A 16,430-nucleotide genomic window follows, 5' to 3' on the forward strand; every position below is an offset into this window, starting at 1 on the left:
CTAGAGGTCAGGGTAATGCCATCCAGAGTAAGGATCTGGTTAGACACCATGTTTCTAAGATTTGTGGGGCCAAGTACAATAACTTCAGTTTTATCTGAGTTTAAAAGCAGGAAATTAGAGGTCATCCATGTCTTTATGTCTGTAAGACAATCCTGCAGTTTAGCTAATTGGTGTGTGTCCTCTGGCTTCATGGATAGATAAAGCTGGGTATCATCTGCGTAACAATGAAAATTTAAGCAATACCGTCTAATAATACTGCCTAAGGGAAGCATGTATAAAGTGAATAAAATTGGTCCTAGCACAGAACCTTGTGGAACTCCATAATTAACTTTAGTCTGTGAAGAAGATTCCCCATTTACATGAACAAATTGTAATCTATTAGACAAATATGATTCAAACCACCGCAGCGCAGTGCCTTTAATACCTATGGCATGCTCTAATCTCTGTAATAAAATTTTATGGTCAACAGTATCAAAAGCAGCACTGAGATCTAACAGAACAAGCACAGAGATGAGTCCACTGTCCGAGGCCATAAGAAGATCATTTGTAACCTTCACTAATGCTGTTTCTGTACTATGATGAATTCTAAAACCTGACTGAAACTCTTCAAATAGACCATTCCTCTGCAGATGATCAGTTAGCTGTTTTACAACTACCCTTTCAAGAATTTTTGAGAGAAAAGGAAGGTTGGAGATTGGCCTATAATTAGCTAAGATAGCTGGGTCAAGTGATGGCTTTTTAAGTAATGGTTTAATTACTGCCACCTTAAAAGCCTGTGGTACATAGCCAACTAACAAAGATAGATTGATCATATTTAAGATCGAAGCATTAAATAATGGTAGGGCTTCCTTGAGCAGCCTGGTAGGAATGGGGTCTAATAAACATGTTGATGGTTTGGATGAAGTAACTAATGAGAATAACTCAGACAGAACAATCGGAGAGAAAGAGTCTAACCAAATACCGGCATCACTGAAAGCAGCCAAAGATAACGATACGTCTTTGGGATTATCTCGTCAATAGTTTTATATCCTCATTGAGGACAACTTTGGATGCTGTAGCTCCTCTGAAAAAGAGAGCCTTAAATCAGAAGTGCCTGACTCCGTGGTATAACTCACAAACTCGCAGCTTAAAGCAGATAAGCCGGAAGTTGGAGAGGAAATGGTGTGTCACTAATTTAGAAGATCTTCACTTAGCCTGGAAAAAGAGTCTGTTGCTCTATAAAAAAGCCCTCCGTAAAGCTAGGACATCTTACTACTCATCACTAATTGAAGAAAATAAGAACAACCCCAGGTTTCTTTTCAGCACTGTAGCCAGGCTGACAAAGAGTCAGAGCTCTATTGAGCTGAGTATTCCTTTAACTTTAACTAGTAATGACTTCATGACTTTCTTTGCTAATAAAATTTTAACTATTAGAGAAAAAATTACTCATAATCATCCCAAAGACATATCGTTCTCTTTGGCTGCTTTCAGTGATTTGGTTAGACTTGTTCTCTCCGATTGTTCTGTCTGAGGTATTTTCATTAGTTACTTCATCCAAACCATCAACATGTCTATTAGACCCCATTCCTACCAGGCTGCTCAAGGAAGCCCTACCATTAATTAATGCTTCGATCTTACATGTGATCAATCTGTCTTTATTAGTTGGCTATGTACCACAGGCTTTTAAGGTGGCAGTAATTAAACCATTACTTAAAAAGCCATCACTTGACCCAGCTATCTTAGCTAATTATAGGCCAATCTCCAACCTTCCTTTTCTCTCAAAAATTCTTGAAAGGGTAGTTGTAAAACAGCTAACTGATCATCTGCAGAGGAATGGTCTATTTGAAGAGTTTCAGTCAGGGTTTAGAATTCATCATAGTACAGAAACAGCATTAGTGAAGGTTACAAATGATCTTCTTATGGCCTCAGACAGTGGACTCATCTCTGTGCTTGTTCTGTTAGACCTCAGTGAATGCTTTTGATACTGTTGACCATAAAATTTTATTACAGAGATTAGAGCATGCCATAGGTATTAAAGGCATTGCGCTGCAGTGGTTTGAATCATATTTATCTAATAGATTACAATTTGTTCATGTAAATGGGGAATCTTCTTCACAGACTAAGGTTAATTATGGAGTTCCACAAGGTTCTGTGCTAGGACCAATTTTATTCACTTTATACATGCTTCCCTTAGGCAGTATTATTAGACAGCATTGCTTAAATTTTCATTGTTACGCAGATGATACTCAGCTTTATCTATCCATGAAGCCAGAGGACACACTCAAATTAGCTAAACTGCAGACATGGATGACCTCTAATTTCCTGCTTTTAAACTCAGATAAAACTGAAGTTATTGTACTTGGCCCCACAAATCTTAGAAACATGGTGTCTAACCAGATCCTTACTCTGGACGGCATTACCCTGACCTCTAGTAATACTGTGAGAAATCTTGGAGTCATTTTTGATCAGGATATGTCATTCAATGCGCATGTTAAACAAATATGTAGGACTGCTTTTTTGCATTTGCGCAATATCTCTAAAATTAGAAAGGTCTTGTCTCAGAGTGATGCTGAAAAACTAATTCATGCATTTATTTCCTCTAGGCTGGACTATTGTAATTCATTATTATCAGGTTGTCCTAAAAGTTCCCTGAAAAGCCTTCAGTTAATTCAAAATGCTGCAGCTAGAGTACTGACAGGGACTAGAAGGAGAGAGCATATCTCACCCATATTGGCCTCTCTTCATTGGCTTCCTGTTAATTCCAGAATAGAATTTAAAATTCTTCTTCTTACTTATAAGGTTTTGAATAATCAGGTCCCATCTTATCTTAGGGACCTCATAGTACCATATCACCCCAATAGAGCGCTTCGCTCTCAGACTGCAGGCTTACTTGTAGTTCCTAGGGTTTGTAAGAGTAGAATGGGAGGCAGAGCCTTCAGCTTTCAGGCTCCGCTCCTCTGGAACCAGCTCCCAATTCGGATCAGGGAGACAGACACCCTCTCTACTTTTAAGATTAGGCATAAAACTTTCCTTTTTGCTAAAGCTTATCGTTAGGGCTGGATCAGGTGACCCTGAACCAGCCTGTAGGGAAAAGAGTCACAGGATGAATATAATAATGTTTTGGAATATTGAAAATTATCACTAGTGGATAATTTTATCTCGGGGCACCACTTATTTCAAAGTATAAGTACTTTTTAGTTTAAACATTCATTAATTGATTAGTCTCAATTTAATTAATCAGCGTCAGTTTCTAAAGGATAAGCTCCGCAGGTCAGATCCGACACCCTCTGTAAAACCATACAAAAATCATAGACAACTTCACACGTTTAAGATATTGATTTAACCCTGGCAGGAGTTAAATAACAGGACATATCACAGTGATCGATTTAATGATTTCAACCGTCAATGAGCAATGATTATATGATGTTCTGATAGTTTGGTTTCGTAGCGGGAGTTTTAGGAGTAAGATTCGTCCTAATTTAATAGGTAATTTACTTTGGTATTTGTTAACCTGATAGATTATCTGACAACATAGCCTGGTCTTACTTTGCGCAGTGCAGCAGGTCTCCGTGAGGTCCGATGCTGGAATCGTCTGGTTCAGTCGACGCTCTGTTCACCACACAGCTTCGTCAGGGACCTTGACAAAGAGGCTCTGCCGGTCCGACCCGCTCGGTCTCGTCAGTGGCGGGGATGATTTCTGTTATTGTGCTGTGGTTTCGCGGCGGCAGTTCAAGTCGCTGTTGAACGTCTCAGCTGACCTGGATGTTTTCTCTGCAGCGCTCTGGAGTATGGCTTGTCAGAATAAAGGTTTGAGCATCTTTATTCTCTATCAAAAATCAAAAATTCGTCTTTCGTCGTCGTCTTTTGTAAGCTTGGTCAAATCAGGATTCAATGCAAGAATAGCTGACTTTAGAAGAAAAATGTTCATGAAAGGAATTTAGAGTTTGAAGAAGAAAAAGGTTTTAATTTGAAAATTTGAAAAAGGAAGTTAAATGCGCCGGCGCGTTTAACTTGATAAAGGTTGCAAAAGTTATCTGTCGGAAAAATAAAGTAAATTCTTGTCAGTACGCCAAACAAGAATGAATCTTAAGTAGCACGTGGCTTTAGACAAAGGGTCATAAATCTTTTTCTACTGACGGCTAGGCGCGTCTTTAGACTCAAGGAAGCGTGGAGAGAGGAGAAGAGTGAAGAGTGTAAGAGTAAGAGCCAAAAGCGTAAGAGAGCGAATTCCCTGGCGCGAGCTCTTTTAAAGGTTTAATAAGCTCCACCCCCAAGAGTTCTGGGTAACGTAGTTTCTGGAGTTTCCTTTGTCTAGTTTTATATATATAAATCAGCGTGGTTCCAACATTCCGCTTTGAAACCAAACTAAGTCCTGCAGAATAAATCTTGTAACTGGTTTACCTGTAATTATATACCACACACACACACACACACACACACACACACACACACACACACACACACACACACACACACACACACACACACACACACACACACACACACACACACACACACACACACACACACATATAAGAACACACTAAGTAAACATTCCCCAATGAACAGAGTATAACACATCAAATATAATACTTTCATGCATAAATAGAAAAGAGTGACATGTTTCCTTTTCTCTGTTTTTTTTTTCTTTTTTCTTTTGCTACGACAATACAATGAAATTTCCTTTTTAAAATGAGGTTAGGAGTTTGGAGTCTTGCAGGAAATCAATCCTGTCCTTCCCAAATCATCCCAAAGGGGTCATAGCAGAGCTGTGAAAGGGGTGCTGAGTTGCGTCTGGTTTGGGGAATTGATAAGAATTCACAGCTACGTGTGGAATGCACTTTGGGGGAGTTTTAAATCCTGAATATGGTGGGTTTTGTTGACAGATCCAAGCTGTGCATGGCTTAAAGTGTCTCCTCTTTGACACCTGGAGATTTACCAGGCCCTGCTGTATGGACTTTATCTTTCTTTGAAGAAACCCAATGGCCTCATCTTAAAGCAAGCTTAAGATGTTGGCTGTTTGATCACAGCTTTCCGCTACAAACGGCAAGGCCGAAAACCAACATTGAATGCCCGTGACCTTTGATCCCTCAGGCGGCACTGCATTAAAAACCAACATCATTGTGTAAAGGATCTTACCGCATGGGCTCAGGAACAGTTCAGAAAACCTTTGTCAGTTAACACAGTTCACTGCTACATCTACAAGTGCAAGTTAAAACTCTACCATGCAAAGCGAAAGCCATACATCAACAACATCCAGAAACAAAACCCCATAATCATACACTCCCAATGGTGTATAAACAGTTACTTCATTGCAATATCTATATCAACAGCAAAAATTATGTAAGCAGTACTTTCCTGCCAGAGTAAGAGTAGCAAACATTGATCATTGCAGAATCTACACGGCATATCAGTGAATCAAAGTTAATAATAAAATTGATAAATGAAAAAATACAGCAAAAACAGAATTCATCTCTAAAAAAAGACTCGTGGCCTATATGTTTTAACACTTAGCGCAATATTTTAATTCGGCAATGAAACCACATTGGTCTTCATCCTCATCCAGGTCTTCCAGATCTTTTGCCTCAGGAAGGAAGATTAAATGTATGGTTTCATTAAGAGAGTGCTGTAACATTTAATAAGGGGAGGGCACCCCTCATTTGTTGTCTAAGGCAGTGGTGATGCATTTGAGACAAATGTCTTATACATAGGACCAGTATATGTACAGCTAAAGTCAAGTCAATTTAAATAAAATAGAAATTAATGTACCAGCCCACCACTTGCCAAAACAGTCTACCAACTCAGTCAGCTATTAGGTTATTGATGCCAAATTCATAGCCAATCCCTTAGCACGTCTTTAGTCTATTCAGGGCTCTGATTGCAGAGCAGTCAGATGTAATATTGTTTGGAAGAAATTTACAACACTCTTTTTTTTTGCTAGAATAAAATGTTTAAGTGAGCCCTCAATGAAATGGCTGTGAATTATTCATATAGTCCCATCACAAAGTCTCTGGTCAGATTATTCATCTTTGCAGATTGAAATAAAAATAATTGATTGCATCCACATTTTTTGCACTTTAGAACCACCAGTTCTAAATTTCAGGAGGGCCAGAGAGTGTGTGCCAACTACAGGAGCATCACAATACTCAGCCTCCCTGGTAAAGTCTACTCCAGGGTGCTGGAAAGGAGGGTTCAGCAGATAGTCGAACCTCTGACTGAAGAGGAACAATGGGGTTCCGTCCTGGTTGTGGAACAACCGACCAGCTCTTCACTCTCACAAGAATCCTGGAGGGTGCCTGGGAGTATACCCATCCAGTCTACATGTGTTTTGTGGACTTGGAGAAGGTGTATGATCGGGTAACCCGAGAGATACTGTGAGAGGTGCTGCTGGAGTATGGAGTGAGGGGAGTCCCTTCTCAGGGCCATCCAATCTCTGTACTCACAAAGCGAGAGCTGTTTTCTGGTGCTTGGCAGTATGTCGGACTTATTTCCAGTGTTGGTTGGCCCATGCCAGGGCTGCGCCTTGTCACCAATCCTGGTTGGGATGAGGATGAGCACTTGTAAATCTGAGGCCATGGTTCTGAGCAGGAAACCGATGGATTGCCTACCCCGGATAGGGAATACGGTCTTGCCCCAAGGGAAGGAGTTTATGTACCTCTGGGTCAATCTTTATTCCTACTCTCACCTATGGTCATGAGGTTTGGGTCATGACCGAAAGAACTAGATTGTGGGTACAAGAGGCCGAAATGGGTTTCCTTAGCAGGGTGGCTGGTGTCTCCCTTAGAGATAGGGTGAGACGTTCAGCCATCCGTGGGGAGCTTGGAGTAAAGCCGCTGCTCCTTCACATTGAAAGGAGCCAGCTAAGGTGGTTCGGGCATCTGGTAATGATGCCTCCTGGGTGCCTTCCTAGGGAGGTGTTCCAGGCATGTCCACCTGGGAGGAGACCCTGGGGATGACCCAGGACTAGGTGGTGAGATTATATCTCCACACTGACCTGGGAACGCCTCAGGGTCCCCCAGTCAGAGGTGGTCAGTGTGGCACAGGGGAGGGAAGTCTGGGGTCCCCTGCTAGAGCTGTTGCCTCCGTGACCCAATCTCAGATAAGCGGTTGAAGATGAGTGATGAGTGAGTGAGAACCACTGGTTCTGATTCATCAGGCACCCTGCTAGGTACTCCTAGGACATCAATAGGAGAACTGGCATATATTTTAAATGCAGTACATTTAAATAAATATAAATACTAACAGGTTTCCTTTTGCTCAATAATCCCTGAAATACTGAATTAAGTCCCTTCCCATCACATTAGTAGTGGTTGATGAGGGATAAGGAAACAATGTTAGGTATTCCATTCCAATCTTCTGGGAGGGTATATCTTAATATGTATATATACCCCCTCAATAACAATATAAATCAGCACAAACCTGCACTAACCTGATGGTATTTCTCCAAGAGATTACATCCATTATTTTACTGCACACAGATAAATGTTAGCAGGGTCCTTTTTGAGCATCCCCAATAATTGAAAAAAAAAATTGTACCAATGCAATCGTGCTATAACAATCACCCATATAATATGTCCCACAAAAGTACATCACAATTACACCTATTGCAAGATTTTGAAATTCAAATTCAAATTTATTAATTTATATAGCGCCAATTCACGACAAAATCGTCTCAAGGTGCTTCACAACATAAAAAACAATTAAAAATTTAAAACACAATAAAAACAACCATAAAAGAAAGACAGCAGTAAAAGAATACAAGATTAAAAACACATCATAACACTAATGATAAAACAGGGAAAATAAATGAGTCTTTAAAGTCTTTAAAGGTCTCCACAGTGTCCGACTGCCGAATGTGTGCCGGCAGATCATTCCACAGAGCTGGGGCACGATAGGAAAAAGCTCTGTGACCGGCAGACTTTTTATTCACCCTGGGAACACACAGAAGTCCTGCACCCTGAGAACGCAGGGCCCGAGCTGGTACATAGGGGCTTATCAAGTCAGCCAGATAGGGAGGTGCAAGTCCATGAACAATTTTATAAACTAAAATCAGTACTTTAAAATCCGATCTTGCAGAAACAGGAAGCCAGTGCAGGGACGCCAAGATTGGCGTAATGTGGTCAACCTTTCTGCTCCGTGTCAAAAGTCTGGCAGCAGCATTCTGAACCAATTGAAGACCCCTGATCCTGGACTGCGGTAAGCCAGAGAATACAGCATTACAATAGTCCAATCTAGAAGAGAAACGCATGAATCAAAGTCTCAGCATCAGCCATAGACAGAATAGGACGAATCCTCGCTATATTTCGCAAATGGAAGAAGGCAGTCCTTGTAATGTCTCTAATGTGGAGATCAAAGGACAACGCAGGATCAAAAATTACTCCAAGGTTCCTCACTTTATCCGTATGATGTATAACACACGAACCTAAGCTAAATGCTAGCTGATCAAATTGATGCCGATATCTCGCTGGACCAAAAACCATAACTTTTTGGTCACCATAGACATCCAACTTCTTACTGATGCAAGACAATCTTCCAAGGATTTTATGTGAGTAAGATTACCAGCAGTTATTGGCATATACAATTGAGTGTCATCAGCATAGCAATGAAAGGGAATTCCAAAACGCCGCAATATATTCCCGAGGGGTGCTACATAAAGAGAAAAAAGCAAGGGGCCCAAAACGGATCCCTGAGAAACCCCAAACTTCATGTCTCTATGATCGGAGGAGGTTCCATTACACAATACACAGTAGGAACGACTGGACAGGTACGACGTCAACCATGCAAGAGCAGTTCCAGTAATCCCAAAGTGATTCTCCAGCCTATTGAGTAGAATATGGTAATCCACAGTGTCAAATGCAGCACTAAGATCCAGCAGCACCAGGACCGTAGTGATATCCGAGTCCGTTGCTCGCAAAAGGTCATTCACTACTTTAGTAAGTGCTGTCTCTGTGGAGTGAAATTTTCTAAAAGCAGCCTGCAGTGGCTCAAAAAGATTATTCTCAGTGAGGTAGTCCACGAGCTGTCGCGAGACCACTTTTTCCAGGATTTTAGAACAAATCAAATCAAATCAAATCAATTTTATTTATATAGCGCCAAATCACAACAAACAGTTGCCCCAAGGCGCCTTATATTGTAAGGCAAGGCCATACAATAATTACAGAAAAACCCCAACGGTCAAAACGACCCCCTGTGAGCAAGCACTTGGCAACAGTGGGAAAGAAAAACTCCCTTTTAACAGGAAGAAACCTCCAGCAGAACCAGGCTCAGGGAGGGGCAGTCTTCTGCTGGGACTGGTTGGGGCTGAGGGAGAGAACCAGGAAAAAGACATGCTGTGGAGGGGAGCAGAGATCAATCACTAATGATTAAATGCAGAGTGGTGCATACAGAGCAAAAAGAGAAAGAAACACTCAGTGCATCATGGGAACCCCCCAGCAGTCTAAGTCTATAGAAGCATAACTAAGGGATGGTTCAGGGTCACCTGATCCAGCCCTAACTATAAGCTTTAGCAAAAAGGAAAGTTTTAAGCCTAATCTTAAAAGTAGAGAGGGTGTCTGTCTCCCTGATCTGAATTGGGAGCTGGTTCCACAGGAGAGGAGCCTGAAAGCTGAAGGCTCTGCCTCCCATTCTACTCTTACAAACCCTAGGAACTACAAGTAAGCCTGCAGTCTGAGAGCGAAGCGCTCTATTGGGGTGATATGCTACTATGAGGTCCCTAAGATAAGATGGGACCTGATTATTCAAAACCTTATAAGTAAGAAGAAGAATTTTAAATTCTATTCTAGAATTAACAGGAAGCCAATGAAGAGAGGCCAATATGGGTGAGATATGCTCTCTCCTTTTAGTCCCTGCCAGCACTCTAGCTGCAGCATTTTGAATTAACTGAAGGCTTTTCAGGGAACTTTTAGGACAACCTGATAATAATGAATTACAATAGTCCAGCCTAGAGGAAATAAATGCATGAATTAGTTTTTCAGCATCACTCTGAGACAAGACCTTTCTCATTTTAGAGATATTGCGCAAATGCAAAAAAGCAGTCCTACATATTTGTTTAATATGTGCATTGAATGACATATCCTGATCAAAAATGACTCCAAGATTTCTCACAGTATTACTAGAGGTCAGGGTAATGCCATCCAGAGTAAGGATCTGGTTAGACACCATGTTTCTAAGATTTGTGGGGCCAAGTACAATAACTTCAGTTTTATCTGAGTTTAAAAACAGGAAATTAGAGCTCATCCATGTCTTTATGTCTGTAAGACAATCCTGCAGTTTAGCTAATTGGTGTGTGTCCTCTGGCTTCATGGATAGATAAAGCTGGGTATCATCTGCGTAACAATGAAAATTTAACCAGTGCCGTCTAATAATACTGCCTAAGGGAAACATGTATAAAGTGAATAAAATTGGTCCTAGCACAGAACCTTGTGGAACTCCATAATTAACCTTAGTCTGTGAATAAGATTGATTCCCCATTTACATGAACAAATTGTAATCTATTAGATAAATATGATTCAAACCACCGCAGCGCAGTGCCTTTAATACCTATGGCATGCTCTAATCTCTGTAATAAAATTTTATGGTCAGCAGTATCAAAAGCAGCACTGAGGTCTAACAGAACAAGCACAGAGATGAGTCCACTGTCTGAGGCCATAAGAAGATCATTTGTAACCTTCACTAATGCTGTTTCTGTACTATGATGAATTCTAAAACCTGACTGAAACTCTTCAAATAGACCATTCCTCTGCAGATGATCAGTTAGCTGTTTTACAACTACCCTTTCAAGAATTTTTGAGAGAAAAGGAAGGTTGGAGATTGGCCTATAATTAGCTAAGATAGCTGGGTCAAGTGATGTCTTTTTAAGTAATGGTTTAATTACTGCCACCTTAAAAGCCTGTGGTACATAGCCAACTAATAAAGATAGATTGATCATATTTAAGATCGAAGCATTAATTAATGGTAGGGCTTCCTTGAGCAGCCTGGTAGGAATGGGGTCTAATAGACATGTTGATGGTTTGGATGAAGTAACTAATGAAAATAACTCAGACAGAACAATCAGAGAGAAAGAGTCTAACCAAATACCGGCATCACTGAAAGCAGCCAAAGATAACGATACGTCTTTGGGATGGTTAAGAGTAATTTTTTCTCTAATAGTTAAAATTTTATTAGCAAAGAAAGTCATGAAGTCATTACTAGTTAAAGTTAAAGGAATACTCGGCTCAATAGAGCTCTGACTCTTTGTCAGCCTGGCTACAGTGCTGAAAAGAAACCTGGGGTTGTTCTTATTTTCTTCAATTAGTGATGAGTAGTAAGATGTCCTAGCTTTACGGAGGGCTTTTTTATAGAGCAACAGACTCTTTTTCCAGGCTAAGTGAAGAACAAAATGACAGATTTGACATCGGTCTGTAATTCTTCAATACACTAGGGTCGAGATTAGATTTTTTAAGTAATGGTTTGATCACTGCAGACTTAAAACACTTAGGAACAGATCCAGAAGTTAATGAGAGATTTATAATTTCCAGCACAGTTGGTCCAAGAATGGGCCACAGGTCCTTAAACAGTTTTGTTGGTATAGGATCAATTAAACAGGTTGTGCTTTTAGCAGACGTCACAAGCTTCGTCAGTGCGCCTAGCGAGATACCATCAAAATCTGTAAATCTGGATACCACCTCAGTGGGCGCATCCACCTCCACAGCAGTATGCAGTGGTTGGGCCAAAGCCTGCTGAGATATACTCAACCTAATATCCTCAATTTTCTTCTCGAAGTAATCCAAGAAGCCCTGTGCTGAGAAAGGAGAGTGAATAACAGGTGGCTGTCCATGAATAAGAAGTGCTACAGTTTCAAACAAAAACTTGGAATTATGCTTATTTTTATTAATCAAATCAGAATAATAGGCACGCTTTGTAGCCAGTAGTGCCTGCTTATAATCCAAGACAGCATCTCGCCATGCAAGATGGAACACCTCTAACTTAGAACTACGCCATTTCCATTCAAAACCTCGAGCCTTCTGCCTAAGGTCACGCAGGTAACCATTAAACCAAGGTGAGTATGCCTTGGGAAGGCGTGTCCTCAAGAGAGGAGGCGCAACCTTGTCCAGTGTGGCCTTGAGCGCTGAGTTCAAGCCATCCACAAGACTATCTACTGATTGAATATTCTCTAACCCCGAGGCCAAAATTTCAGGCAGTCTGGCTTCTACTTCTATCATAATTGAAGGAGTAATGCGTCGCTTTGGTTTCCATCTATGTAGTCTGTGTATTATATCCATCAAAGATATAATCTGGATTATCCCTTTGTCCAATGTGGGTACCTAAGATAATATTTATATGTTCTATTTTACTTCAACTACATCTGCTGTTTATCTATTCTTCAATAACTTCACCCTCTTCTCCTTCCTCTTTTTTGCAATATAAATTAAGTGTTCCCTTATATATTTGACATATCTATCATTTTGTGGACCCCATTTGCAGCAAGTAAATGTAGAAATAATTGCTTAATTCTTCCACCCCTTTATCTACACGGTAACTCCGATGCCAAGCAGTGAAATCTGGCATCCGTCCAGAGGACCCACGAAAATCTCACGAGAGATAACGCCCGTGGTATTGTCAGGAAGTGTCAGAAACCCAAAATTTATGACATCCCCAAAGACTCGACTAACAGTTATGACATAAGCACAGGTTACACTTACAGCCTGTTCAGTTCAAGTTCATGTATATTTGCACCTCTGTGTCTAATGTTATGCACTAAAGTTTAAATCTCACAGTTTACAGTTGAAGTTTAAAATGTGAGTTTACATGTTAGTTCTTCAAACACAAGCAAATGACTGATACTTTTAAAGGTTTACAGTGAAATTCACTCTAAAGAAAAAACATGAGACACTTATATTTCCTCAGGTACTATACCTCTGATGTTTAGTGTTTACATTTGATAATTTTGTCATGTTGCCAGTTACCAGCACTTTATCCTGACTGAATCTTATTGTTATTCATACAAGCAAGAATATTTTCAGTGAATTGGCTTTTGATTTTATTTTTTCGACCAATACGGTGCAGGCGGTCACTTCTAATTTAGAATCAAAGTCATATTTAGAAACATCTGACCTCTCTAATGGTAGACAAATGTTTCTGTACCAATTGTTAAGCTCTGTTTTTCTAGGGGGTCAAATACTTATTTTATGCAATAAAATGCAAATTAATTATTTAAAAATCATAGAATGTGATTTACTGGATTTTTTTTAGATTCTGTCTCTCACAGTTGAAGTGTACCTACGATAAAAATTACAGACCTCTCCATTCTTTGTAGGTGGGAAAACCTGCAAAACTGACAGGGGTCAAATACTTATTTTCCCCACTGTGTGTGTGTATATGTATGTATGTGTGTGTGTGTGTGTGTGTATGTGTGTGTGTGTAGTGGATTTTGTCTGTTTTAAACAGAGGATTTTTTTGTCTGTTTTATACATATAGCAGAATTTGTCCTTTTTATACATATACTGCATTTTGTCCGTTTTATACATATAGCGGATTTTGTCCATTTCATACATAATGTGCAGGCGTATTCAACTCCAGTCCTCAAGGGCCGGTGTCCTGCAACTTTTAGATGTGTAGACCTGAGTCATATGGCAGAATTACCTTCTCAGTATGCAGTCAAGTTCTCCAGAGTGCTGCTAATGACCTCATTAATTGACACCGGCCCTTGAGGACTCAAGTTGAATACCCCGGATATTACAGATTTTGTTCATTTTAAACATATTCGGTGTTTCATAGTTTCCCATGATGCCCCGGCGGCCGCCTACACATCCCAGCATGCACGGCGGTGCCAGCAGAGTTCCGCTGTCTCGCAGCGCATGTAAACAATGGCAAAGCGAGGATGTGGATGGCGCCGATATAGCGAGTTCACGAGCGATTATGATGACGACATGTTCTCTCAAATTGAGAGGGTTATCAAGAGGAGGTGTAGCACCTGTGATAAACTTCTGCTGTGCGCCAATGTTGTGTTGTTGTCCACACTTCACGAGGTGTGTTTACATTGTGCCCTAAACCGGAACTCTGCTGAAATGATCTCTCGCGTGAGTCACGGACTGCCAGACGGCGCGAGATTTCACAACTGCGAAACACCGAATAAAGGATTTTGTCCATTTAATACATATAGCAGATTTTGTCTGTTTTAAACATATTCCAGATTTTGTCCATTTTATACATACGTAGAGCGGATTTTGTCCATTGTAAACATATAAAGGATTTTGTCATTTTTATTCATATAGTGGCTTTTGTCCGCTTTAAAAATATAGCAGATTTTGTCCGTTTTATACATATAGCAGATTTTGTTCCTTTTAAACATATAAAGAATTTTGTCCATTTTTTACATATTGCGGATTTTGTCAGTTTTAAACATATTAAAGGATTTTGTCCGTTTTAAACATATAGCGGGTTTTGTCTGTTTTATACATATAAAGGATTTTGTCCATTTTATACATATTCTGGATTTTGGTCATTTTAAACATATAGATTTTGTCCATTTTATACATACAAAGGATTCTGTCATATAATACCTATTGCAGATTTTGTCTGTTTTATACATATAAAGGATTTTGTCCATTTTATACATTAGCAGATTTTGTCAGCTTTAAACATATAACGGATTTTGTCCATTTTATACATAATGTGGCTTTTGTCCGTTTTATACATATTTCAGATTTTGTCCATTGTAAACATATAAAGGATTTTGTCCGTATTATATATATCACAGATTTTGTCCATTTTATACATATAGCAGATTTTGTTCATTTTAAACATATAGCGGATTTTGTCCATTTTATACATATTTTGGATTTTGCCCGTTTTAAAAATACAGTCATCACTTAACAGGTGTAATGTGTGTTACAGACAACAAAAGAACACTGTGTGAAGGAAATAAAGGATGAAAATAAGACTCTTTCAGTTGTTATTATTACCAGGAAAACAGCATTTTCAATACATTTTAAATATGTTAAAAAAAAAACAACAAAAACATGATCTGTGTTCTGTACATGTCACATTTTCCACCATAAGTGTCAGAAATAAACATATTTATTCCAGAGGGAGAAACACTAAATACTTAACTGTGTTATTTGCGTAATAGTGTCTGTATGACTCACTTGTAAGTGTCTCTGTGCAGTCAGTTACACAGGTTGTGTTAGCAATGTACCCTTTAAAAGCTTTTGGCAAAGTTGCTTTGATTGTTTCATGAGCCAACCACACAGTGAGATCCTTCAAGTGTTCACACATAATGTCTACCCACAGTCCCACTGTGCTGCTGACCTGACCATGTGATATTTTAATCAGTGTCTCAAATCAGCCATGACAAAGTTTTGTCTTAGTGTCATCAAAGTCATTAATTTCAATTTCAATTTATTTTTATTTATATCGCACCAAATCACAACAAAGTTGCCTTAAGGCACTTCACACAAGTAAGGTCTAACCTTACCAACCCCCAGAGCAAGCACACAGGCGACTGGCAAGGAATAACTCCCTCTGATGATTTGAGGAAGAAACCTCAAGCAGACCAGACTCATAGGGGTGACCCTCTGCTTGGGCCATTCTGCTGACACAATTTACAAAACAATTTACAAAATGAATATAGAGGAAATTTTGCTGGTGCAGAAGGGTTTCAGAAAAAGACACCACACCCATGTCTGGATGGAGCCACACATCAAACAGAGAGAGAGAGAGAGAGAGAAAAAAACAGAATCAGGCATCAGAAAAACAACAAATACAGTATGATTTGTCAGCATTAAGCAAGAAGAAAAGCAGAAAAAATACTAAGGTGATCACCGGCCACTAGCCCTAAGCTTCACTAAAAGACACAGACTTTAGATAACGTTGATGCCACAGCCCATTCCTTTTCCTAATAAAATGAATTTAAAAGAGTTCCTGGTATGTTAATTTAAAAGAGTTCCCTTCCTGGTATGTTACTATGGTTTTTAGCATTGTAACATACTATGCCAGTATGCAAGCCATACGAAAGGGAAAATAAGCACGTCTTAAGTCTGGACTTGAAAGTCTCTACAGAATCTGACTGTTTTATTGACGCAGGGAGATCATTCCACAGAACAGGGGCACGACAGCAGAAAGCTCTGTGACCTGTAGACTTTTTATTCACCCTAGGGACACAAAGTAGTCCTGCACCCTGAGAATGCAAAGCCCAGGCTGGTATGTAGGGTTTGCATCCACATGCATCCACAATTTCCATAAATGAATTGCAAAGGGGATCAGAAACCTTATTTATATGAATGTTAAAATCACCAATAATCAGAATGTTATCTGCATTAGCTGACAAGTTAGAGATGAATGCACCAAATTCATCAAAGAATTCAGAGTATGGGCAAGGGGGCCTATATACAGTGACAAAGTAATACCGCTGATTTTGGGGAGGTGATGGTCTAGGTCTAGTGGTTCACAGGAGGTAGCACCCATAATCACTT

At 39.8% G+C, this 16,430-nt stretch overlaps 1 protein-coding gene across 1 annotated transcript in view; it reads left to right on the plus strand.

The window, feature by feature from the left end:
- The window catches only part of LOC117531557 (V-type proton ATPase 116 kDa subunit a-like), a 140,074-nt gene that overhangs the window by 122,941 nt on the left and 703 nt on the right, over positions 1 to 16,430 (plus strand). The window lies entirely within an intron of this gene.

This window comes from Thalassophryne amazonica, chromosome 18, assembly GCF_902500255.1.
Source record: "Thalassophryne amazonica chromosome 18, fThaAma1.1, whole genome shotgun sequence".
Lineage (NCBI taxonomy): Eukaryota > Metazoa > Chordata > Actinopteri > Batrachoidiformes > Batrachoididae > Thalassophryne > Thalassophryne amazonica.